The sequence below is a fragment of the Vulpes lagopus genome, chromosome 19 (genome assembly GCF_018345385.1).
Source record: "Vulpes lagopus strain Blue_001 chromosome 19, ASM1834538v1, whole genome shotgun sequence".
NCBI classification, from domain to species: Eukaryota; Metazoa; Chordata; class Mammalia; order Carnivora; family Canidae; genus Vulpes; species Vulpes lagopus.
In genome coordinates, this window is record NC_054842.1 from 10577120 (window position 1) to 10589178 (window position 12059).

Sequence of the window (12059 nt, forward strand, 5' to 3'; positions counted from 1 at the left end):
GCTTCTGTAACCAACTACCTTTCATTCTCCAGCAGGCTAGCCAAGGTATGTTCTCATGGCAATGAGAGACCAAAACAAAAAACAAAAACAAAAACTTTAAATCACTTTTTTACGTGGCTCAAAACAACAATTTATCATTACCTCTCAGAACCGTGCAGGTCGGCTGGGCAGTTCTCTCATGTAGTTGTAGTCACATGGAGGCTGGAGTCAAAGTCATCCAAAGATTTGACTGCACCAAGATGGCTTAGTCATGCACATGCTCAGAGACTCAGCTAGGATAACTGGAAGAGGAGGGCCTCTCAGCATCTTTCTATATGGCTAGCTCAGGCTTTTCCACCCATAGCAGTCTTAGATCTCCAGTCTCACTGGAGATCTTACATGATAGTTGGCTTCTCCCAGAGTTTGCATTCTAAGAGCTATATATTACTTTAGAACCCTTAAAAATTACTTACACCTTTACTTCTCCACTGCATTTCTCATGTGGCAAGACATTGGTCATGAGTGGAGTGAGGCAGCTCCACTTGCCACCTAAAACAAAGGAGCGAGTCTACCCATGAGTGGGTAGCAATTACAGGGTAACCATTATAGGGTAGGAATGGATTCAGAATTGTGTATGTCTTCTTTGTTGAGGATGGTGGAGTTCTGAAGTTGGGGCCTCCTATTTTCATGGTTTCATGGTTTTCATTTGACTGGTAATGTCATATGACATCAGAACATTTGACACCTTCCTTCTTCCTCTGATGTCAGAACAAATCCATTGGCCTCCTATCTTACCAAAGTGATCTAATATTTCTGTTTTAGTTGGAGCTTCCCTAAAAGCAGAGCCTAAGAGGAGAACTTAAGAATATTTAATTGGGAGGTGACCCCAGGAGGCAGAAGGAAGAGAGTGGGGAGACAGACTGGGGAAGAGGAAAAGCCAAGAAAGGGGCATTAAGAAGTGAAGCACCACTGTGCGCAATTGGGCTCAGTTCCAGTGAGACCTCCACAGAGTCATAAAAATATCTCCTGGAACTGTCCATCCAAAGGACGGATGTTTATCCAGGCAGGCTTTTATCCACAAGCTTCCCCCAATTTGGGGGTTGTCCTTACAGGGCTAATTGCACACTTAGATGCAGGCAGAGAAAATGAACCTGGCCTGGGAGAAGCCTTGAGGCAGAAAGCAGAAGGACATAGGGTGTGGCAAGATGTTGTCAGCTCAAGTGAGTTAGAGCCTGCCCAGAACTGTCCTGTATAGCTGTGGCTGGCAGCTGTGACCTGGGCCACTAGAGACATCTGGTATAGTTTCCAGCAACCACGTTTTTCTATCTGGAGGCAAAGGTTTTCATCTCAATTCTTGTTCTTGTAGCTCACAGGAAGCCATTTAGCCAGCTCATCACCAAATGCTGAGGAAAGAGCCAGGAAATTCCCATCTTGATTCCACTCAATCACACTTGCTTTCCCCCCTGAGAGAAATAAGTGTTGTAAGAGTTTACCTTTTTTTTTTTTTTTTTTTTACCTTCAGGGACACATAGTTTCAGGAAGACTTTTATTTCTGCATCACATTCTTCTCAGAAAAGGGTACATGAGGAATAAGAAAGCCAAAGGAATAGCTCCACATGCTCCAGGGAATGAAATTAAAAGTCAGCTGGCTCAGCTAAATCCCAGCTGGCATCTGAGGTCCTATTTACACCTGGAGGTCTGGGGAAATTTGAAACTGTCTTCCCATCTCCTCCAGGCCAATTCCACTGCCACAAAAAGCCTGGAACCCTCTCCTAGACTTCTGCTAATTCTTGGGAGTTTCTGTTCTCCTGGGTCCACTGCCTCACAGGCTCTAGCTTCGTGGGATATTTTATAACACATCAATCCCAATAAGAAACTCAAGTTCTGGTTTGGTTCCAACAAACAATTGTTGACACCTAGCACGTGTGTATTTGGTGAATTTCGCTAAAAGCTGGGGAGAGCAGATTTCAAAAAGGGGGTCTCACCCCACTTCACACAGAATTCAAACACTTTATTGCTTTCTTCTGTCTCCCCCTCCCATATCTTACCACCACGAGTAACTTTAAGAATGTCCTAGGAACTCAAAGTCTTTCTCCTTCTGTGAGGCAGCTCTCAGCAAACTTATCTACCAGACATTCTGAACTTCAAAGGACTTAAAAAAAATTTTCCCTGGGCCCTTATGAAACTTTTGTTTTGTTTTTAAAAACAAAGATAGTTCTCTAATTAAGAGAAGTTTGGTGCCAGCTACTAAGATAATATTACCCTATGTGTTTCATTAGTGATATTCACCCATGTGTTACCTGAAATTCTGTGCCAGCTGCTAAGATACTCCCACCCTCCCCATTTCTTTATTGGCTTACTGCCAGCACTCCCTCCAGGTATACCCTTTGCCTGGTGATGGAAGGCCATCCATACAATTCACACTTTGGGTGTGATCTATAGATTATGGTATGAGCACAGGCAATGGAAACCATTAATTAATGAATTATGAGAATTTACTGGAAGAATGCTAAACTGGCTCATGGAATCTAAGAAACAGGGGAAAGTCCTGGCTCCAAGAAGGCTGAGATCAGAGCTACATGGGGTTACATAGCAACATAAGTCTGGAGTTTAAGGAGCTACCTCTTTAAGTGTCTACCATTAAATGTGACTGCTTGAAAGACTGCCAGTTCATATTTGTGTATATTCCAGATCTCAAATTCCCAGGACAGAGTCTCTGATTGGCTCAGCTTAGGTAAAGCATTTACATGTGGATGTATGAATAACAGTTAAGGGAAGAAGAAAGTGAAAGTGCAGATAGAGCCATGGCCCATTTCCACAGGTAGGATCAGGGTGATGACCAGGGCAGGAGGTGGGGTTATTGAACGAGGTAACTCCCCCTTCCTCCAGAAGGTTTGCTGTAGCCATTCATCGATTGGCTCATATTGGGTGGGTCTTCAGTTCTAATATCACCATCTTGAGGGGCCCAGACCCTCAAGCCTACTTGATGTTGATGGAATTGATTTTTTAAACAATGTAACTATGGACTCTGGGAAAATTCTAAGCTTTAAGGCTTTGAGGCCTGAGAAACATAGTCCAACTTTTTCCATCACTGCCAGGTGGGCCATGATATACCTTTTGGGGTTATATTTAATGGCTCTTGTCTTTACCCTCCCTTTACTGTGTGGTCTGTTTATTTGCCCCTTTAGAAATGCTATCCTCAACTTCTCAAACATGATCTTTCTACTTGTTGCTTTTCTGATTTTTCCTGACTCTTCTTCCTCCTCCATCCATTTGATGCAGGCAGTTCCCCCCACTTGAATTATCCACTATCTTGTCTTTTCTAAGGGCAAAAAAGACATTTTATAAGGAAATCTGGGAATTACAACCAGGTGACTTAAGCTTTAGGACCTACACGTCTATATCTTTAGAATTTTGAATTGTCATAGATTCTTACAAAATTTGATATCAGATTATATGGTTAAATTTAGTTATTTAAAGAAAAAAATTATTTCTATTTTTAGTGGTTTGGTAAAAAAAGAATAGAAAAACATGGAGATTCTCAATAATCAAACCAGTGACTCTAGTCTTGCTCTTTTAGACTTTGGGATCGTGACACTTCTGCCACTTACTGCAGAGTACCCTAATAGCTGATTAAACATTATTATTGTGACTAATAATTGTTGGTAGCATTTCCAATTATTTTCTATGTGATAAGCCCTCTGTTGACCCCTCTGCATAGTGTATTAGCTTTCTTGGCTTGCCATAACAAATGATCACAAACTCCGTGGTATCAAATAATAGAATTCTATTCTCTTATGGTTCTGGAGGCCAGAAGTCCAAAATCAAGGGGTTAGAAGGGCCATGGTTCCTCTAAAGGCTGTAGAGCAGGATCCACCCTTGACTCTTCCAGCGTCTGGTGGTTCCTGGCATTCCTTTGCTTGTGGTAGCATAATGCCAGCCTCTGCCTCCATGTGGACTTCATCTGTCTCTCTGTGCCCTCTCTTCTTCTTAGAAGAATATCAGTCATTGAATACACTGGAAAAAGGACAGTCTCTTCAATAAATGGTGCTGGAAAAATTGGACAGCCACATGCAGAAGAATGAAACTAGACCACTCTCTTTCACCATACACAAAGATAAACTCAAAATGGATGAAAGATCTAAATGTGAGACAAGAATCCATCAAAATCCTAGAGGAGAGCACAGGCAACACCCTTTTTGAACTTGGCCACAGCAACTTCTTGTAAGATACATCTATGAAGGCAAGGGAAACAAAAGCAAAAATGAACTATTGGGACTTAATCAAGATAAAAAGCTTCTGCACAGCAAAAGAAACAGTCAACAAACCTAAAAGACAACCTACAGAATGGGAGAAGATATTTGCAAATGACCTATCAGACAAAGGGCTAGTTTCCAAGATCTATAAAGAACTTATTAAACTCAACACCAAAGAAACAAACAATCCAATCACGAAATGGGCAAAATACATGAACAGAAATCTCACAGAGGAAGACATAGACATGGCCAACAAGCACACGAGAAAATGTTCCGCATCACTGGCCATCAGGGAAATACAAATCAAAACCACAATGAGATACCACCTCACACCAGTGAGAATGGGGAAAATTAACAAGACAGGAAACAACAAATGTTGGAGAGGATGTGGAGAAAGGGGGACTGTCTTGCACTGTTGGTGGGGATGTGAACTGGTACAGCTACTCTGGAAAACTTTGTGGAGGTTCCTCAAAGAGTTAAAAATAGACCTGCCCTACAACCCATCAATTGCACTGCTGGGGATTTACCCCAAAGATACAGATGCAATGAAATGCTGGGACACCTGCACCCTGATGTTTCTAGCAGCAATGTCCACAATAGCCAAACTGTGGATGGAGCCTCAGTGTCCATTGAAAGATGAATGGATAAAGAAGATGTGGTCTATGTATACAATGGAATATTCCTCAGCCATTAGAAATGACAAATACCCACCATTTGCTTCGACATGGATGGAACTGGAGGGTATTATGCTGAGTGAAGTAAGTCAATCGGAGAAGGACAAACATTATATGGTCACATTCATTTGGGGAATATAAAAAATAGTGAAAGGGAATAAAGGGGAAAGGAGAGAAAATGAGTGGGAAATATCAGTGAGGGTGACAGAACATGAGAGACTCCTAACTCTGGGAAATGAACAAGGGGTGGAAAGGGAGGTGGGCTGGGGGTTGGGGTGACTGGGTGACAGGCACTGAGGGGAGCACTTGACGGTATGGGCACTGGGTGTTATGCTATATGTTGGCAAATTGAACTCCAATAAAAATTTTTTTTAAAAAAAGAATATCAGTCATTGGAATGAGGGTGCACTTTAATCTAGTATAATCATTGTTAAATAATTGCATTTGCATAAACCCTATTTCCAAATAAGATCACGTTCTGAGGTTTTGAATGGACATGAATTTGAGAGGGGGCAGTATTAAACCCACTACACATGGGGATTATACATAATATTGTTTCCATTTTATCAGTGGGACAACTGAGATCTAGGAGGGGGGACCCCTCGCTTTGTCACTCACCTGTCCACTGGTAGAGCTAAGTTGTAGGCTCAGAGCAGTCTGTTGTCAAATCCATGTTTTGGGTTTTTTTTTTTTTTAAGATTTTATTTATTTATTCATGAGAGACACAGGGAGAGACAGAGAGGCAGAGATACAGGCAGAGGGAGAAGCAGGTTCCCTGCAAGGAGCCCGATGTGGGACTTGATCCTGGATCCTGGGATCACACCCTGAGCCAAAGGCAGACACTCAACTGCTGAGTCACCCAGGTGTCCCAATCCATGCTTTTTCTACTATACCATGCTGCTTCTATAAAACCAAACTGTAAACTCAAGCCTAGAAAGTAGAGACGTCAATGGTTATCCACCTATTGGCCCCCAGACCATACCACTGGAGGCAAAAGGTCAGAGGGGTCTGTGAGATTTGGTTTTCATTTCAGGTATGGTGTTAGATCTAAGAGGATGATGAGCTCATAACTCTTTTATTAGTGGAAGCAATCATTTCGTATACTGCAATTCTGTCCAATTAGGATGTGCAACTATCCAACCATCACACAAGGATGGGAATGCCAGGAACCACTCTCCTCTGTGCTCCTAGTTGTAACTGGCCAAGTGACCTTAAGCAGGTTACTTTTCCAGGCCTCTGTAACAGAAGGACCTAGCCCTGGACAACACCTTCACTGCAGGTGTTTCTCAAATGTATACAACACCCTTGTATAGTCACAGGAAAGTGTTCTTGCCCATATATGTTAATATTTGCTGGAGTGTGGGCAGGGTACTACAAAGAATGTACATTGACTTTTCACCCCAAAGTTAATAGTTAACTTCATCTCCTTGTTTGACTACATTGCTTGTTAGCTTTGATCAGAAAGAAAGATTCTGAAACATGGGATGGAACTGTTTGAACATTTACCTTTCTTCACCTTTACTTGGTACAGATTATTTTTGTTAAGTTAGGTCAGGATAGCTTTTCAAAAATATGATATTTCAAAAAACAAAATACTACTATGCTATTTATCATATAAATCTTGGAACAGATGTGAAGTGTCCAGAATATTAGATTTTATTTATAAGCTTGTGCTGTTTTTAAAGGTTAGAGACATCTATTGCAGTGATCTAGAAAAATCACTCTTTTTCAGTGGCTCAATAAAGGCCTGTGGTAGTTCTGAGTGGTGTGAACACCATAAGGTTTAGAATCACAGACACCTGGGTTCAAATTCAGATTCTGTGACCAACTAAACATGTGATTTTGGACAAGTCACATAAACTTTGAATGTCAGTCTCCTCCCTAACTGTGCCTTGAAACAATCACTTTGTAAAGTTATTGTGACTTTCAAAGGAAGATAGGCAAAAGTCTGGCACAAAATAGGAGGTCAATAAATGTCACTTACCCTCTTCTATCTTATAGTCAGATAAAAGATCTGCCATTTTGAAAATGTGGTTAGGACCTAATGATGAAATTCTCTTCTCTTCCAAGTTTATTAGTGAAATGGAAAAGTCTGATCTATTTTTCTTGTTTAGATTAGGCCTCAGGCCTATATTCTGGAGGAAACCCAAACAGCATGGAATACTCCCCCCCCCTCCCCGCCCCGCAAAAAAAGGAATATTTCTTCCCTTTCAGGGAGGTGTCTCTGTCCAAATCTTTAAGTCCAATCTGACATTCTGCCTCACCAGTAGATTTTACCTGTTGTGTCCCCCAAACAAAAGGAACACAGTAGACCCAGCAGAGGGCTCACTAATAAATTATTGTTGGAACTAGAGGGAGTTTTATTGTGGAGGTGACAAGAGACTATAGTAGCCTGCTTTGGTGCCCAGCCCAGATACAATGTGGCTGAGACTCAGAATTGTTTACTCTTCAGTGATGTGGCACATTTCCTGTTGGCCCTGCACAGAAGTGACAGATGCCCATGGTCATGAACCAAGACTTGGTATGCCAGGGGAGCTTATGTAGAAGGGACTAGATTATGGAAGAAAAGCCATCATGGGGATGAGGAGGAATGGGCATGGTTGCTATATGCAGAATCCCAGACAATGATGTAAAGGACAAGGCAAAGGGTCAAATCACTTTGGCAGGCCTTCTCAGGCCCAACGACAAACAGGTAATAAGCCTCAGTGGGCTTCCTTTACATGCCAAACAGCCTCTGTGACCCCTGGCTAGAGGAATGAAGAGAAATGGGAAACAACTTCGGTTTTGAGGTCCCCATTTAGTGCAGGAAACTGCCCCTGGAAGGAGAGGTGCAGTTAGGAGCAAGGCCCCTGGAACCCAGTAGCCTGGATTCAAATCCTGGTCCTGCCTGAGCCACATCCCATTGTGTGACCTCAGGCAAGTTATCTGATCTCACTGAGCCTCAGTAGCCTCATCTAATGATAATAGTTCCTACTGGTAGGGTTGTTAGAGGGATAAAAGAATATTTTTTTAAGTGGTTGGCACATTATAGCACTTGGTTGTTAAATTACATATAATCTTTAAGGAATTCATTATGGGTTGAGACACCCCCTTCTCCAGTTTGAAAATCAAAGCACTGAATATATAAGCAGAGCTTTCTTGATTTATAAGCATATGTTCATGAAAACTCTTACAGAAAGTGGAACCATTAAAGCCTTTTTGTACTTAACAAATCACCTTTCACAGAGAGAATCCAAGTGTTTGATATTAGCACAGTATCTGTTTTTGCCACTGATTCCTTCTAGCAAAGGCTTAAGGGGCCCTTTCTATCTTGGGGAAAGCTGGAAGCAGCCCCAAGTTTTCAATATACCTCCTTAGTCGTAAGACTAGTGTAAGAAAGAACTGCATGTGATGAATCTTGGGAACAAAACAGAAAGACTTAGTGAAGTAGACAGAGCCAGCTGGGGCAGAAACAAGTGCTTTCCCAGGCTAGCTCTCTCAGTGGTAAGTCTACTTTCTCTTTCCAATAATCTTGTTTTCATTCTACCCATCCCCAATTGCACATCAGCATGGAATATGCCCTGAGCATGTATATGTGTATGTATATGAGCATGCACATGTGATCATGGGCACACATACACACAAACACACACATGTACACACATAAACACAGACATTCCAAGATTACCTTTCTTTTTTTTCCATTTTAATTTTTTTAAATTTATTTTTTATAATAAATTTATTTTTTATTGGTGTTCAATTTACCAACATACAGAATAACACCCAGTGCTCATCCCGTCAAGTGCCCCCCTCAGTGCCCGTCACCCATTCACCCCCACCCCCCCGCCCTCCTCCCCTTCCACCACCCCCTAGTTCATTTCCCAGAGTTAGGAGTCTTTATGTTCTGTCTCCCTTTCTGATATTTCCCCACATTTCTTCTCCCTTCCCTTATATTCCCTTTCACTATTATTTATATTCCCCAAATGAATGAGAACATATAATGTTTGTCCTTCTCCAATTGACTTACGTCCAAGATTACCTTTCTAAGCTCTCATGGCTCTGATGAAATGACATTGCTTCTGACTGGATCTAAACAGGCTCTAATAATACATCCACTCAGGCCCTGCGGTCTGGGAACCAGTTGTATTTCCACACACCACTCGTTTGTTGCCTGTCCATCTTCTGACCTTGTCAGCACGTCCTTGTTTTCAGCCCAACACTCTCCTCTCTGACTTGGAGACAGAATTTAGCCATCAGGCTCCACAGCCTGCAGTGACCTTCTTGCTCAATCCTGGGAACCCAACAAATAAGTTGAGCCATTGGGACAATGTAGACAGCCAAGCAGCTTTGAGCAACTGTTCAGGTGAAGAGGTGTCACTCTATGCCCCTGAGGTGCAGCCTCTTCTAATCCCCACATTCTACCATTTTTCTCTGACCACTTGTAAACAGCCCTTCTTCCATTCCAGGAAAGCATCATGGTGGTGTGCAGTGATAAGTGAATGGACCTTGAGTCAAAACTGTTCTAGTTGTAATATTTGGGGAGAGGGTTCCATGTGCATCTGGGCCTTGATTTTTCCCTCTTATATTATAAGCATCCTGTAAAGTTGCATAGGTGGAAGCCCTATAGATTTCTAGAGGAAACTATCCTTTCTTGCCCTCACTGCTTTCAGATCTGCTCTTTCCACGCTTGTCCCTCACACCACTCTCTCCATATCAGAACCAATATTTTCATTACTGTCAGTTTCGTTGGCCACCTATTTCTGGCTATTAATTCCATGTGAAAGATTTGCATAAATAATTAAAGACTGAGAATGTGAGGACTCTGAGTTCCTCAAGAGCAGGACTGTGCCCCCAGCCCAGTGCCTGGTTGAGTAAATAATGTGATATGTTGGCTACTTAGGATGGAAAGATCCCCATGCCATGCAAACCAAAGGCTTCATCTGGTAATGTGACTGCAGGATCCCATAAAGATTAGCTCCACAGTGAAGACCAAGAGGGTCAAAGATGGTGTGCCACAGATGTACCCCTGCTTCTGCACTACTCGCTCTGACCTTCCCTGTTCCTACCCCAGCCAGGATTCTTCCCAGAGTTCACCATCAGAGCATCCAATATGCTCCAGTCATAACATACGTTCAACATCTCTCTCTCTCTCCCACCCACCATCATGGAGTCCTGGTGATCCCACACACCCAAATTCCTCTTTCTTGACTGCAACCACTAATCTTAGCCATCATCATATCTTGCCTTGTTTACTACAGAATTTTAGACCTCCCAATTTGTTGAGGCAGAGTAATCATTTTACGGTGAAAATAGGGTCATGTCATCTTCCTGCTTAAAATCCTTTGGCAACTTTCCACTACACTTTAGAGCAAAATAGAATTCGAAATAAAATTTTGAGAAGAAAATCAAAACTCTGTGGCATGACCTATATATTACAATAATGCTAACTGCTGTAACCAACGGAACAAAAAACATGTAACAGTTGAAACACAATAAAAGGTCACTTCTCAGATGCATAACAGTCCAGGGTGAGTGATCCTAGGCAGCCAGCAGGTGTCCTCTAGAATTTTCTAATTCCCAGCCAGTAAAAGTTAAGACACACAGGTAATATATGGTAAAGCAATTTTTCGATACACATCATCCTATATTTTTGAATAAGCAAAATATGGTCTAACTCTAAGGTGCTTTAGAAAGATGCACTAGAATAATTTGCAACCCTGAAATCACTTAAAATTAAATACTAAAATAAAAACCAACATCCATCAAGTTACACACAGGATATGTGTACTTCTCTGTACTTATATTACATTTTAATATGAATTTTGTTTAAAAACAACAAAATTTCTGGTTTGAGGAGATTACTATTGCTGTTTCATAAAGAGCAACCGCCATCGCTTTATAGGTTAGTGATCAGCAAAGAGTTAAGATTTTTAATTTGAATGCAGGTTATCTGTTTACATATAATTATACAATGTAAGAAAATGCAGGGAAGCTTGTCATTAAAAAATGATGGCATTTGACAATAACATAATTGAATACTTCAAATTTTAATGTTATACACTGTGATATTATCTTATAAAGCAAAAACTACTATAATCTATTCAAATTAGAATCAATGTATAAATATCTACTATCTGCTTTTGTTAACATTTTTGAAGCAAGGCCTTCATTTTAATTGAAAAGTGAATATGAATCTGTAAAATAATATGAATTACATACAAAAGAGCATTGATTGAAGGACCAAGAAATAAAAAATAAAATATAATAATATACGTGAGCCCCAGATTTAATGCACCTGGGTACTCTTGATTGGCCTACATGATGGGACTTTATTTAGAGCCTTACTGCTTTATTAAAAATGTCAGAAAAGATAGTCTTGGTTTGTTTAGATCCTAGATGAATATAGTGGGCCAACCTGAATGATTTTGCATATGTTGGTTCTAAGTAGAAAAGTTAAAGATAACTCAGGAAAGAAAACACGTGATTTACTTAACATTATGATGTATATATGCATGGGAAAAGGGTCCCTGTTTTTTGTCATGGTTGTGAGAGAAGAAACGCCACCCATGTTCTTCACCTTTTAAGGCACAGTGACCTCACTTAGAGAACACAGCCTAGCTGGTGTGCTGTTCCTCCCTGGGGAGGGGGTGTGTGGAGCAAGGATAAAATTGGAGGGAACTCTAGGGCTTAAGAGGTACTACCGGGATCCCTGGGTGGCTCAGCGGTTTAGCGCCTGCCTTTGGCCCAGGGCGGGATCCTGGAGTCCCGGGATTGAGCCCCACATCAGGCTCCCAGCGTGGAGCCTGCTTCTCCCTCCTCCTGTGTTGTGTCTCTGCCTCTCTCTCTCTCTCTCTCTGTCTATAATAAATAAATAAATAAATAAATAAATAAATAAATAAATAAATAAATTTTTTTTTAAAAAAGAGGTAATACCAATTGTAGCATGCAAGAAACTCATCCCCTGAGTTCCAATGAACTCTGACTTCAATTAATAGAAAACAAAATGGGGCACTAAGACCCAGATCATGCTAGGATGTACACATTGCTCTTTCTTATGCTCTTGTGTATATCTCCTTTTGTCATCTCTCTTCAGAATGACTATTTTCTGTAAAGAGGACATATCTGTTGGAATTAACACCTATTTGGGGAGATCTGTGTCAAATAATATGGT